Source organism: Chiloscyllium punctatum, chromosome 25 (genome assembly GCF_047496795.1).
Source record: "Chiloscyllium punctatum isolate Juve2018m chromosome 25, sChiPun1.3, whole genome shotgun sequence".
NCBI classification, from domain to species: Eukaryota; Metazoa; Chordata; class Chondrichthyes; order Orectolobiformes; family Hemiscylliidae; genus Chiloscyllium; species Chiloscyllium punctatum.
This window is the reverse complement of record NC_092763.1, coordinates 39,867,309-39,881,689: the sequence shown is the minus strand read 5'-3', so window position 1 is coordinate 39,881,689 and position 14,381 is coordinate 39,867,309. Positions and strand designations below refer to the sequence as shown.

General features: G+C 39.2%; 1 protein-coding gene across 4 annotated transcripts in view; it reads left to right on the top strand.

Annotated features, from left to right (window-relative positions):
- Positions 1-14,381, top strand: part of clcn5b (chloride channel, voltage-sensitive 5b) — a 151,371-nt gene that overhangs the window by 34,050 nt on the left and 102,940 nt on the right. The window contains exon 1 of one of the 4 annotated variants that reach the window (XM_072595094.1): positions 11,446-11,537. The exons of the other annotated variants lie outside the window; for them this stretch is intronic. The gene's annotated coding sequence lies outside the window, so the exon portion shown is untranslated. Of the gene's footprint in view, positions 1-11,445; positions 11,538-14,381 lie in introns of those variants that run through there. 4 annotated transcript variants of the gene reach the window in all.

Genomic DNA, 14,381 nt, shown 5'->3' with positions numbered 1-14,381 from the left:
GGAGTGACCTTGTAGAGGTTTATAAAATCATGAGGGGCATGGATAGGATAAATAGACAGCGTCTTTTCCCTGGGGTTGGGGAGTCCAGAACTAGTGGGCATTGGTTTAGGGTGAGAGGGAAAAGATATAAAAGAGACCAAAGGGGCAACTTTTTCAGGCAGAGGGTGGTATGTGTCTGGAATGAGCTGCCAGAGAAAGTGGTGAAGGCTCGTACAATTGCAACATTTAAAAGGCATTTGGATGGGTATATGAATAGGAAGGGTTTGGAGGGATATGGGCCGGGAGTTGGCAAGTGGGACTAGATTGGGTTGGGATATCTGGTCGGCATGGATAGGTTGGATCGAAGGGTCTGTTTCCTTCTGTACGTCTCCATGACTCTAAATGCAACCAGGCATTAACAGCATAGGATTGGTATACCACTGTTGCAGGAAATAATATAGAATTGTGAAGAAGGGTGAAAGGATTATTTAGAAATAACATAAATGGAAGTACTAAAAAAGAAAATAACAATGTGAGTAAACATTATTCATATTGATAGAAGATAAAGGATAGAAAGGCATTTCAGACTATTAGAGTATGCTATAGATCACCTAGTAATGGAATAGTTGGAGGAAAATATAGGTAGTGTATGTATAAAAAAAATGGTAGTGATGAGGGATTTCAATTGCCTCCAAATAAGATGGGAGGAAATGGAAGGAAAATGTGGAAGCTTCTATGGTATACGATTCCTTTTGACTCCATATTTAAGAAGCGATACAACAGAGGAAGTACTGTCAGACTTAATGATGGGAACTGAGCTAATCAGATAAAGGAAGGAAGCATGAGAGAACTTCAAGGGTGCTGTGATCACAATATAACATAAAGTATAATATGAAAATGAGACAATGGAGGGCAATTCAGGTAAGTTCATTGAATTTTTTGAGGCTGAATTATTTAAACTTTTGACAGATAAGTGACGGGAGGAATGCATTGATAATTAAGCCCCTGTACTCCACCCATTACATTATTAATTGAATGTTGATTCAATTAACAAAATAGCAAATGGCTTCTCTTTTAGTACTACTGTCAAAAAATAAAATAACTGTCCACAAGGCTCTTTTAATGAACTCAAAATGTCTGTTTATTATAAACAAAACTTAATCTTAAAGAAAGTAGCAAACTCTTGTTAATACCTGAGCTATGATCCTGAATTAAAACTAAGTCCCATTAACCCCACGCACAACTGTAAACAAGACAAGTCTGAGGAAATTATGGATTTTTACAAGTGCTAAAAAGGAGAAAAATACATTCTGTGGGCCAAAGCTCTGGAAACGAAGAACAGACTTTGCTAACTGCTCATGTCTGCTGAATTTTCTGTAAGCAAAACTGAATTTCTGACAATTCTAGATTGAATTGAATTGAATTTATTGTCACGTGTACTGAGGCACAGTGAAAAGCTATGTCTTGCTAGCAATATGGCAGATCACATAGTTAAGTAGCATAGATAGTAAATAGTAGGTAAACAGCGACAAAACCAAAAAACAGTACAGACGAATGTTAAGAGTTTGTGTGTCCATTCAGTATTCTAATCACAGTAAGGTAGAAACTGTTGTGAAAACGTTTGATCAACATTTATAATCAATATATTTGGATCCAAGTTGTTGAGATTGTCATTGTCCACAACTTTGGGTTTTACCAGGAAGACAGAATAACTGGCATTTGGAAACAAGATATTCCTAAGCACTTTCAGGAAACAGCATTTCAACAGAGAGACTGCAGCTACTGGAATGGCTTCTTTATCTTCTGATTGTTGGGTCTGTAAAACGGAATTCTAAGTCCAGAGAAGGTTGCTGGGCAACACTAATTAGCTTAAACCCTTAGTTCCTTCAAAATATTTTTTTTCAGAAATTATGCAATAAATACCATTTCTTATCATCTTGAATTTTATTTAACAGCTTCTCCAAAGTCACCTGACTTCTAGTAAAAACAAGTGACTTGTATCACACATTAACCAGATTACTATTTTTTACAAAATCACATTTTACAAACATTTTCAATTCAATGAAAGGCCAAGTAGTGTAATATTCCAGATTTCCCCAGATGGTGCATTAAATATAAATAAATATTCCCAGCACAAGGGAATCAAAGGGTTTAGGAAATGGATTGCAACAGTTCAAGAAGACAATCCACTACCATCTTCTCAAGGGCAACTAGGGACAGGCAATAAGTCCTGGCCCAGCCAATGATGAAAATGTGTTACTGGAAAAGCGCAGCAGGTCAGGCAGCATCCAAGGAGCAGGAGAATCGACGTTTCGGGCTCCTTGGATGCTGCCTGACCTGCTGCGCTTTTCCAGCAACACATTTTCAGCTCTGATCTCCAGCATCTGCAGTCCTCACTTTCTCCCCAGCCAATGATGCCCACATCCTATGAGTGAGTAAAGGCAATAGTCAGGAACGTAGAGTCCATAATTAAATCAGCTATTATCTTACCAAATGTTGAAACAGACTTGAGAGGGCAGATGGCCTCCTGCTACTCCTAACTTCTATATTTGTATGTTAACTGCTGATACACAACAAAAATTGTGAGGAGAGAGGCACCAATAAGTACTTATGCTAAAACCTATTTCTTTGATCAAGTTTTTAGTCAAACTACTAGGGCGGCATGGTGGCACAGTGGTTAGCACTGTTGCCTCACAGCACCAGAGACCCGGGTTCAATTTCCGCCTCAGGCGACTGACTGTGTGGAGTTTGCGCATTCTCCCCGTGTCTGTGTGTGTTTCCTCTGGGTGCTCCGGTTTCCTCCCACAATCCGAAAAAGTGCTGGTTAGCCAAATTGGCCATGCTAAATTGCCCGTAGTGTAAGGTGTAGGGGAAATGGGTCTGGGTGGGTTACGCTTCGGCGGGTCAGTGTGAACTTGTTGGGCCGAAGGGCCTGTTTTCACACTGTAAGTAATCTAATCTAATCTAATCTAATCTACTTCTAATGCAAGTATATCGTCCTTTGCGGTAAGAGATCAAAAACTGCACAGCACGCCTTGTGCACTTGATTTTAGCAAGATTTCCCTACTTCCCCACTACAATGCCCTTTATAATAAAGACCAACATTTCATTTGTATTCTGAATTATTTGTACCTACCTGCTAACTTTTTGTGTTGTGTTAAGTAGAGGATACTCATTCTTGTATACCACAGTATTCTGCACTTCCTCTTAATTTGAATTACGCTTTGCTTTACTGTTTTGTTCCTACTCACTAAATCTGTCTCTATCCTTTTGAAGACTCTTTGTATACTTCTCATAACTTGTTTCCCTATCTATGTTTTTATATTGTACAGTCTGCCCCTTCAAACAGTTTGTATGTCGTGAATAATTGAGGCTGCGCCTCTGAACCCTTTGGAACTCCATTTGTATTAGTTTATCAACCTGAAAATGACCCATTTATCCCAACCTTGTATTTCCTGTTAGTCACTGGACCTAACTTTCACTCTGCTTTCTCACCACAGAAACTGCCAGACCTGCTGAGTTTTTCCAGCGATTTCTGTTTGTGTTTCTAATATCCAACGACTATGGTTCTTTGGGTTTTTTTTCTCAATGCTAATGTGTCAGTCCCAAGAAACTGAACCCATATTTTGTACAATAAGCATTTTAATATGGCTCCTAGAGTCATAGAGATGTACAGCAAAGAAACAGACCCGTCGATCCAACCCGTCCATGCCGATCAGATATCCCAACCCAATCTAGTCCCAACTGCCAGCACCCGGCCCATATCCCTCCAAACCCTTCATATTCATATACCCATCCAAATGCCTCTTAAGTGTTGCAATTGTACCAGCATCCACCACTTCCGCTGGCAGCTCATTCCATACCCATACCACCCTCTGAGTGAAAACGTTGCCCCTTAGGTCTCTTTTATATCTTTTCCCCCTCACCCTAAACCTATGCCCTCTAGTTCTGGACTCCCTGACTCCAGGGAAAATACCTTGTCTATTTACCCTATCCACGCCCCTCATATAATTTTGTAAAACCTCTATAAGGTCACCCCTCAGCCTCCAGGGAAAACAGCCCCAGCCTGTTCAGCCTCTCCCTATAGCTCAAATCCTCCAACCCTGGCAACATCCTTGTAAATCTTGTCTGAACTCTTTCAAGTTTCACAACATCTTTCCAATAGGAAGGTGACCAGAATTGCACACAATATTCCAACAGTGGCCTAACCAATGTCCTGTACAGCTGCAACATGACCTCCCAACTCCTGTACTCAATACTCTGGCCAATAAAGGAAAGCATACCAAACGCCTTCTTCACTATCCTATCTACCTGTGACTCCACTTTCAAAGAGCTATGAACCTGCACTCCAGTGTCTCTTTGTTCAGCAACACTCCCTCGGACCTTTCTAGTAAGTGTATAAGTCCTGCTAAGATTCGCTTTCACAAAATGTAGCACCTCTCATTTATCTGAATTAAATTCCATCTGCCACTTCTCAGCCCATTGGCCTATTTGGTCAAGATCCTGTTGTAATCTGAGGTACCCACTTCGCTGTCCACTACACCTCCAATTTTGGTGTTATCTTCAAACTTACTAACTGTACCTCTTATGTTCGCATCCAAATCATTTATGTAAATGACAAAGCATAGGGGACCCAGCACCGATCCTTGTGGCACACCACTGGTCACAGGTCTCCAGTCTGAAAAACTACCCTCCACCACCACCCTCTGTTTTCTACCTTTGAGCCAGTTCTGTATCCAAATGGCTAGTTCTCCCTGTATTCCATGAGATCTAAACTTGCTAATCAGTCTGCCATGGGGAACCATGTCGAATGTCTTACTGAAGTCCATATAGATCACATCTACTGCTCTGCCCTCATCAATCCTCTTTGTTACTTCCTCAAAAAACTCAATCAAGTTTGTGAGACATGATTTCCCACGCACAAAGCCATGTTGACTATCCCAAATCAGTCCTTGCCTTTCCAAATACATGTACAGCCTGTCCCTCAGGACTCCCTCCAACAACTTGCCCACCACCGACATCAGGCTCACTGATCTATAGTTCCCTGGCTTGTCCTTACCACCTTTCTTAAACAGTGGCACCACGTTTGCCAACCTCCAGTCTTCCGGCACCTCACCTGTGACTATCAATGATACAAATATCTCAGCAAGAGGCCCAGCAATCACTTCTCTAGCTTCCCACAGAGTTCTCTGGTGCACCTGATCAGGTCCTGAGGATTTATCCACCTTTACCCGTTTCAAGACATCCAACACTTCCTCCTCTGTAATCTGGATATTTTGCAAGATGTCGCCATCTATTTCCCTCTAGTGTATATCTTCCATATCCTTTTCCACAGTAAATACTGATGTAAAATACTCATTTAGTATGTCCCCTCTTTTCTGTGGTTCCACACAAAGGCCGCCTTGCTGATCTTTGAGGGGCTTATTCTCTCCCTAGTTACCCTTTTGTCCTTAATGTATTTGTAAAAACCCTATGGATTCTCCAAATTTCTATTTGCCAAAGTTACCTCATGTCACCTTTTTGCCCTTCTGATTTCCCTCTTAAGTATACTCCTACTTCCTTTATACTCTTCTAAGGATTCACTCGATCTATCCTGTCTATACCTTACATATGCTTCCTACTTTTTCTTAACCAAACCCTCAATTTCTTTAGTCATCCAGCATTCTCTATACCCACCAGCCTTTCCTTTCACCCTGACAGGAATATACTTTCTCTGGATTCTCGTTGTCTCATTTCTGAAGGCTTCCCATTTTCCAGCCGTCCCTTTACCTGCGAACATCTGGCCCCAAGCAACTTTCAAAAGTTCTTGCCTAATACCGTCAAAATTGGCCTTTCTCCAACTTAGAGCTTCAACTTTTAGATCTGGTCTATCCTTTTCCATCACTATTTTAAATCCAATAGAATTATGGTCGCTGGCCCCAATGTGCTCCCCCACTGACACCTCGGTCACCTGCCCTGCCTTATTTCCCAGGAGTAGATCAAGTTTTGCACCTTCTGTAGTTGGTACATTCACAAACTGAATCAGAAAATTGTCTTGTACACACTTAACGAATTCCTCTCCATCTATACCTTTAACACTATGGCAGTCCCAGTCTATGTTTGGAAAGTTAAAATCCCTGACCATAACTACCCTATTATTCTTACAGATAGCTAAGATCTCCTTACAAGGTTGTTTCTCAATTTCCCTCTGACTATTAGGGAGTCTATAATACAATCCCAATAAGGTGATTATCCCTTTCTTATTTCTCTGTTCCACCCAAATAACTTCCCTGGCTATATTTCCGGGAATATCGTCCCTCAGCACAGCTGTAATGGTATCCCTTATCAAAAATGCGACTCCCTCTCCTCTTATGCTTCCCTTTCTATCCTTCCTGTAGCATTTCTATCCTGGAACATTAGGCTGCCAGTCCTGCCCATCCCTGAGCCATGTTTTTGTAATTGCTATGATATCCCAGTCCCATGTTCCTAACAATGCCCTGGGTTCATCTGCCTTCCATGTTAGGCCCCTTACATTGAAATAAATGCAGTTTAATTTATTAGTCCTACCTTGTCCCTGCTTGCCCTGACTATTTGACTTGCTTCTGTTCTCAACTGCTCCTGTTGAACCGTTTTTTGAAAATCCCAATGTAGTAAATTTGCTGGTTCATCTTTATACAATTTGTTTGTTACATCTCAAAAGGACTTAAATAAATTTGTCAAACATAATTCGTTTTTAACAAAACTATGTTGACTTTGCCTGATTGTATTATAACTTTCTAAATGCCCTACGGCTGCATTACCATCTCCTTTAATTATGGATTTTAACATTTTCCCAATAACCCATGTTACATTGACTGGTTTATGTTTTCCTGCTTTCTAATTCCCTCCTTACTTCAATAAAGGCATTCCATTTACAATTTTCAAATCTGTTGGCATGTTTCCAGAATCTAGGGAAGTTGGAAGATTGAACTCAATGCTTTCCATTCTTTTCAGACCTAAGCATACGGACCATCTGAGCCAGGGGTCTTTCCAGTTTTCTATCCCATTAGTTTTTCTTTTTCTGTGGAAAATGTGATTGTTTTACATTTCTCCCATTCATCCCTCATTTTCCACAATTTTTGAAATGCTTTGCTGTCGTCCTCTGCAAAGACCAAGGGAAATGTTGGCAAAATAATAAATTCACTGTGCAAGAAATCCTAGATTAATATTCTGGGGGCAAGGGTTTGATTCCAACCTTTGGCAACTGGTGAAAATTTGAATTAAATGTCGAGAATTCAAGTTAGCCTAATGATAATCATCTCACCATTGTTTGATTGACATAAAAACGCAATTGTCTCACTAATCTCTTTTAGGGAAGGAAATCTGATAGCATTATCAGGGCTAGTCTACATGTGAGTCCAGACTCAGGAATGTGGTTGACTCTTAGCTGCACTCTAAAATGACCGTAGCAAACCACTGAGATGTATCAAATTGCTTTGAATTCTAAACAAGGACATAAAATACAACAATCCACCTGGCGCCAACCTAATCACTGAAAATAACAGCTACAGAAACAACCCTGTCAACTCTGCAAAGTCTTTCCAAGCAATATATAGAGACTCATACTAAAATTGGGATAGATGTGTGACAAACTAATCAAGCAATGACTGACCACGTTAGTATTTGATTGTGTGTGTGTGTAAGACTATGTCCCAAATGCCACCATCACCACCTCTGAGCTTATCCTGTCCCACTAGCAGGACAGACTTACCAGAGGTAAACATGTATTTTGCTGAATGTGGGAGAGTAATTAGTGCATGGAGCAGGATAGAAAGGAATCTAAAAGATTTGTCCTCATGTAACTGGGTGAGAAGAGGAATCACTGGAACAGGCCCTACTGTTGGTATAAAGTTCAAACCTTCTTCAAAAATTGAGATAATTCCCTCTGACAATTGCTTGATGTTACAACACAGCAAAATTGGGAGAAGTTAAGCTGTTGAAAGTTGGAAGTGATGCTGGAATGCTTCCTGTAAAAAAAAAACACAATTTTTGCAGAGGCCTTCAGGTGTTGCAGTATAATTTTGGTCACATTTAAGGGTAAAACAACACATCCATCCTCGGACAAGCTAAGCAGAGACACGCATGGGAATTCCTGGAGGCCTGGCATGCTATCAGAACTCCATCAATAAACATATCGATTTGGATCCCATCTACCACCCTCTGAGAAAAAGAACTGAAGTTATATCTGAAACTTTGACTTAACCCATTCCAGCTCTCTTTACTACCATCTTTTTACCATCATTTTCTTCCATTCTTCTGAATCTTATCCATTTGCTTTTGCTTTGTGCTCCTATATTATCTTGTTCAGACTTCCATAAATTGTTTCTTCTGATCTCACTCCAACTCCTTCCCAATGTTCCCTTTAAAATCAGCTGGTTGCAGCCAATTTTGTTTTCAATGTGCAGAATCTTTAATTTCCTTTGTGTGGTCATGTGCTACTTTCCAAAGTTCTTTGTGGTCAGCCAGTTTAATGGAAATATTGTTTTTCCTCATTTTTCTCACCCTTCTCCTTAACCTTTCCATTGCTGTTTCTAATACTTCACTTTAAAGATCTTCTGTCAGGTATCCTCTTTTCTTCACAGGAGGCATCTGATGGCTGCCTTTCCTCTTCCTTTGTTTCTTCCTGGAAACCCTCACCAACCCATAAAAATATTTAAAGGTATGGGGACAGCAAACACGAGGGGACACAACTTTAAAATGAGGGGAGATAGGTATAAAACAGATGTCAGAGGTGGTTTCTTTACTCAGAGTAGTTAAGGGTATGGAATGCTTTGCCTGCAACGGTAGTAGATTCGCCATGTTTAAGTGCATTTAAGTCGTCATTGGACAGGCATATGGACGAACATGGAATAGTGTAGGTGGGATGGCCTTCAGATTAGTATGACAGGGCGGCGCAACATCGAGGGCCGAAGGACCTGTACTGCGCTGTTATGTTCTATGTGCTCTATTCTTTCATGGCCTGCTGAGTCTTGTAGGTATTTCTTATGACCATCACAAAGTCTCTGCCAACACTTCCTTCGTATGACCTCCCTCATGAACACTCCCTCTAGGCTGCATACCTTAGTGCTAACAGTTCCCAGCACTGACTTCTGGTTTTGGAAGTCGCTGATGCATACAGACTTTGGAGGTCATGCTGGAAAAAAGACTCCATTCTATCCATGCCACTCATAATTTTGTAAATTTCTATCATGACCCCCTCACCGCTCGCCTGTGCCCCCCAATTAGCTTCCAGTGTTCAAGTGAAAACAAACCAAGTTTTCCTAATCTCTCCTAATAGTTAATGTCCAGCAGACCAGACAACATCCTGATAAATCTTCTCTGTAACTGACAGTGGTATTTAAAAGATGGCACAAGAACCAGGGTTGGTAGGCTATACTGGGACGTTTGGTGAATGGCAAGTTCTTCTTGCTATGCCGTGTTATAGAATGAGGGTAGCATCAGACAAGAAGGGCACCATAGGGATGACGTAAGTGATAAATGAATTGAATTTGGGGTGATGTGGTAAGAAATCTCATCAGGCCTTATGGAAAGAAACCCTTTTTGACTTGATAACTTGATACTCTAATCCTCTCTTCTACAACAATGGGCCTATTTTGTTTGTGTAATTAATGCTGTTGTTCCCTTTAAACTGTATCATCTTAACAGTAACTGGCATTGAAGTCCAACAGTATATTTTAGTCCATATATCCACCTAACTTTGCTTATTTGGTTTTGTTTGTTTCTCCTTTTTTTTAAGGAATTAATGTACGTTAATTTTGGTATCATCTGCAGATTTTAACATTAATCCATCTAGGTCTCTAACCAAATCATTGAAAGATAAGTAATGTACCATTCATTATTTTAAACAACTCTCTCAAAAAAAGTCTTCTATTAGTCTTTTCTCTTTTCTTCCTTTATAAAAAAAACTGAATGCTACATCTTTTGGGCAGAAGGGAATTTTTGAAGTTTTAATAATGCAGATCGTTCTGGTGTGAAAGCTGGACAACAGATTATCTTTTATCATACAGTGAACAATCACGCTCATCCACAGTCATTCATGTGGATGCAATGTGCTGTTATTATGACAAATCTATCATGATTTAAGGTAGTCATTTTTGTTTTAAAGTCTGCTGCCAAATCCATAAATGAGAGAGAATCTTTTTGTGGATGCAAAATTTGCTTGGAAATACTGAGAAGGCATTGAAAGATGTGTTTGATGACAGAATTAATCTGGAATTGTTGGAACTAACAGAAAATGGTCTATTGATTCTGGAGATTGTTGGTTTGAACTTAAGAAGAACCCTCTTGTGGCTCTGTTACAGAGAGAAAGGGAGAGACTAAAAATATTGATTCAGGGTCCAGTCAACTACAGTGTAAGGAACCCCTCAGTTAAAGAAAAATGAAGATGTAGCAGAAGCACTGTTACGGAAGCTCTCAAAGTACATGCAATAGAGATGGACAAACTGGGAAAATGCAGTAGAGCACTTACAGAAATTGTAATCTAAGAAACTGATGAAAGTTGGTTTATAGATGTTTGGGAGTCAGTCAGCTTTTGAACAAAGGATGGTGTGAGCCAAATCTTGATCCAGAGTTGAAGGCTAACAAGTTGATGAGGCAGTTTTAACCATTTGAAAGTTGCCTAGAAAGAAGACTTTTGTTGAAAATAAGTACAGCTAATCTTTGATTAACATCGTCATTACATATCTGAAAATTACCATGTCAGGTAAAACCATATTATTCACAACACATTTTCCTGCAGAAATCTATGAAAATGTTCAGGCTACATTCCCAGAGTATCAAACAACTATAGCATGCAAACAAATAGAAATTATGCAAATAGAATATTTTATCTTGCCTCCTCTACAAGATTGCTGAAAGCGGAAGGCCTTTCCTCTTGAAAGATTGGCAAATCATATACAAATATAGTTGCAAAGAGTTGCAAAAAGTCCTACCAAAATGTTATGTCTATGGAAGTTAGATATGGTCACTTTCCTACGGTCACATTCTTGAAACTAGGATATTTGAACCACTTATTGTAATGACCAATACTGTTATATTTCAACGAATATTTAAGGTCGATGACATGGCTTAGATCTAGCAGTTTACTTAAGGGAATTGCATGCATTCATGTTTGTGTTATAACAGAAACCAAGGACACTTTACTGATTGATTTTATTTTGCCAGTCAATTTATTTGCTTTGGACTGTACTTTCTAGCCAGTTTTCAGATACCCAAAATTTTAATGTTTTAAAAAATCAATTAAAAGCTGTAAATATACATACTTTGAAAATCTCTGATGTTTGTGTGACGACTTATCTGTATTCCTTATTTTCCTAAAGTTTCGGACTGTTTATGGGATTAGTTGTCTCCAGTGTAATGATACATGGCAGAAATTTTCAGACAAGTTACAGACCAGGATATTTGAATGTAGAAGCCATTGTAGTTCAATAAAATTTTGTTTCCTACCCTAGAAGTCCACAAAAGAAAGGTATCCACCTTGAATCACTGGATCATGATCAGGAGTATAAACTCTTGCTGAAGATACGGCCACCCTGGTTGAGGTTAGTTAACTCACCATAGGCAAGTGGTTGGTTGGGCCCAGCGACTCATCGAATAAACTAGCTAATTATTGAATCTCATATGATTGTTTTACTTTGTTCTCATATCTGGATCATTTCAAATATTCTCCTTACAATTTCTCTACTTTGACATGTATACTAGACAAGTTCACATACAAAGTATGATGAAAATGGCTCTTTGTGTTTAGTAACTTCATCCTTCAGCTTTCCAGTTTTTAATCATAGGAAGTGAAAAATGTGATGTGGATGAGTCCTGTTTCTAAGCTACTTTTATCTTGTTCTTTTAATTGGTATTTCTGAGTCCTGTTGTCAGCCAGCCATCAGTCAGCATTTATCTTGGAATATTCATGTTTCTCAGACCAGTGACAGACATAGATGCAGGTGAAATTTTCTGATGTTGGATTCTTGGAAAATTAGGTAAAAGAGTAAGATGAAGCATGTGTAATTACTGATTAGAATACTCATCAAAAATCAAAGCGATGTTTAGAAAGGAGGAAATGATATCTCCAGAGGAGCTGGTAGTCAGCATTGGTCTGTGTTTTTGTAGCAGAAATAGAATGCTGTATTATAAAACACACAAAATTTAGATTTATTGGATATATTGAAATGCTTTAGCTTTGAGACTTTATTTACTGGAAGCATAACCTTCCTTCCCTTATCTTGATTTGTTCATCACTGTATGTACTCTGTTTTAGGAGCTTGATGTTCTGCCAGAAAATGCATACAGTTTTTCTTTTAAAGGTTTTCCTGCAGTGAAATGGATTTTCTCATGTATATTGGGTGCATGAGGAAGGTGAAATATGAATTGAAGGTGCAGTTCTGCTGCATTTTCAAGACTTGCCTGGAGTTGCATAGAACTGGATCAGTTTTGTCCTAGTTTGAAATCTGACCAGGGATGCAAGTACTGTATTTCATATGCATTTGACACCAGCTATGGGCACATTGAATATTTAGTGTTATCAAGCATCCAGGAAACTGGTATTAGATGAATTATCTGTTGTAACAGTATCTGCAAAGTTGTCCTGCAAATTTGTTGGCTATAGAACTTTACTAGCTAAGTAGCTTGTAATTACAGCTTTGAATAAAAACAATCCTAAACAAATTCTGTCATGAATTAGATCTATTGTTTAAATTGTGCTTGAATGCATTATCAAGATATTTAAAAAGCTTAATGAAAGCAGCAAGCTTGCAAGCTTTTCAGCAGATAAAGAAAGACACCAGTGGTCAGAGTTTAAGGATACAGAGTAAGCCATTTAGGACTGAGATGATTAATTTCTTCACCCAGAGTGGTGAACTGACGGAATTCCTTACCCCACAAAGCAGTTAGAACATTGAACAGTACAGCACAGGAACAGGTCCTTCAACCTGCCAAGTTTGTGCCAACCGTGATGCCATTCCACATTAATCCTGTCTGCCTGTATGTGTTGTAAATCCCTCAATTCCCTGCTGTTCATGTGTCTTTTTAAATACCTCTTAAATATTGATATCTCATCTGCTTCTACAACCTCAGCATATTCTAGGCACCTATCATCCTCTGCGTAAAAAAAAACTTGCCTTGCACATCTTCTTGCAACTTCCCCCTCTCATTTTAAACTTATGCCCCTAGTACTTGACAGTTCCACTCTGGGAAGAAGACCCTGACCAATCACCCTATCCATGCTTTTTTATAATTTTATATAATTATATCAGGTTACCCCTCAAATTCTGATGCTGTAGTGAAAACAATCCAAGTTTGTCCATCCTCTCCTTACAGCTAACACACTCAAATCCAGGCAACATCTTGGTAAACTTCTTTTGCATCCTTTCTATAGTGTGGTGACCAGAGCTGCATACATTACTTCCAATGTGGCTCAACTAAAGCTTTATGGAGCTGCAACATGACTTGCCGACTTTTATACTCCGTACCTTGACTGGTGAATGCAGGCATGTCATACACCTTCTTTACCACCTTTATCCCCTGTGTTGCCACTTTCAAAGAGCTATGGACTTGCACTCCAAGATCCTCTGTATATCAGTTCTCCCAGTAATCCTGCCATTTACTGCATGCTTGCCTATTGAATTTGACCTCCCAAAATGTAACACCTCACATTTGTCAAATTAAACTCCATCTGCCATTTCTCTGCCTAACTTTGCAATTGATCTGTATCCTGCTGTATCCTTTGACAACCTTCCTCACTAAAGCATAGCCAAAATATTGAATGTTTTCAAGAAGAAATTAAGTATAGTTCTCAGGGCTAAAGGGATCCACTAATATGAGAAAAAGGAGCAGGATACTGAGTGGGATCAGCATCATATTGAGAGGCTGAGCAAGTTAGAATGGCCTACTCTGGCACATATTTTCTATGCTTCTATAACACCTTTTATATACAATTTTTCTCCCCTTCCTCTGATTCCTCACTAATGCAATTATACTTTGTGTTTTCATTTACACTTAATTACATGTTGCAAAGTTCAAAATCACACAACACCAGGTTATAGTCCAACAGGTTTAATTGGAAGCACACTAGCTTTCGGAGCGACGCTCCTTCATTAGGTGATAGTGGAGGACAGAATTGTAAGGCACAGAATTTATAGCAAAAGTTTACAGTGTGATGTAACTGAAATTATACATTGAAAAATACCTTGATTGTCTGTTGAGTCTTTCATCTGTTCGAATATCCTGATAGTTTCACTTCTTTCATGTGTAAATCACAAAGCCTTTTGTTAAAAGTTGCATTCTCAGGTTAGCTGTAACAATTGGTGTAAGCTAGACAATATGTTGAAGGTGTTAGCCCCCTGTGTTCTCTGTCTATGCCATGGTGTTTAGACTGATTCTAATCTAAAAAG